Source organism: Leopardus geoffroyi, chromosome C1 (assembly GCF_018350155.1).
Source record: "Leopardus geoffroyi isolate Oge1 chromosome C1, O.geoffroyi_Oge1_pat1.0, whole genome shotgun sequence".
Lineage (NCBI taxonomy): Eukaryota > Metazoa > Chordata > Mammalia > Carnivora > Felidae > Leopardus > Leopardus geoffroyi.
In genome coordinates this window covers 133,680,024-133,681,046 of record NC_059328.1, presented here as the reverse complement: position 1 = coordinate 133,681,046, position 1,023 = coordinate 133,680,024, and positions in this window count along the sequence as shown.

The window sequence follows — 1,023 nt, the reverse complement described above, 5'->3', positions numbered from 1 at the left end:
ACTCCACAATGGGCCACTATCTCATTAAGATTATTTTGAGCTGAAGGTAAGCAAAACCTTACACCCTCAAGAGAAACTTCTCCCCTCCCTTAATATACAGACAAATTTTATTTGGGGTCTTTCTCAGAATAAGAGTTATTCTCAGAGATAAATTTTATCTGAGTGACCCATTTATATGGCAGGGCAAACATCTAATTATCAAACATCTGCTCTTCTTACTGCCCTGTGGATTGTATTTCTTTCCTCTTAAGTCTCAGATCTCGATCCCTTTCATTTTATCACTTTAGTTCAGGATGACATGTGTATGTCTTTCTGCCTGTCTTTGGGATTTCCATGTCTGTGTGGATTCCCTGTATGTATGATATGAAGTTTTATTTTCTCTTGTTAATCCATCTCATGTTAATTTGATTCTTAGTCCAGATAAAAGAACCCTGGAAGGGGACAGAAATTCTTGCTTCTCGACAGTGGCAATCTTTGACTTTCCTTGGCTTTAGAAGCATTATGTCATTCTCTGCCTTCATGTTCACATCAACTTTCCCTGTGTGTCTGTGTCCAAATTTCCTCTCCTTTTTTACGTCCCACCCTAAGGACTTCATTTACTTGACTGAAGAACTCATTTCCAAATAAAGTCACATTTTGAGTTACTTGGGTTAGAACTTCCAATATATCTTTTTGGGGGGACACAATCCAATCCATAACAATTGTCTACACTGTGGCCAGGGAAGAAGCAGCAGCTTAGAAGACTCAGAAATCTCTCTCCTAAACACATATTCACCCTTTACAGTAAGTTCAATGACATCATTCTTTCAATGAGGCACACAACTTTCAAAACTTTATCTTAGTTCTTCTCCAAAAGAGGGAATATTTAGAATCCTGTAGCCTTTCTAATTACTGATCAATTTCCACTTAAAATATGTGATTAGCATCATATGGAAGCCTAATTACCAGGGTAATGAGTAGTCCAACTTGAAAGAGACCTTCAAAGATCATTTATAAAAGAATATGGATTTTGTGTGGTTGTTT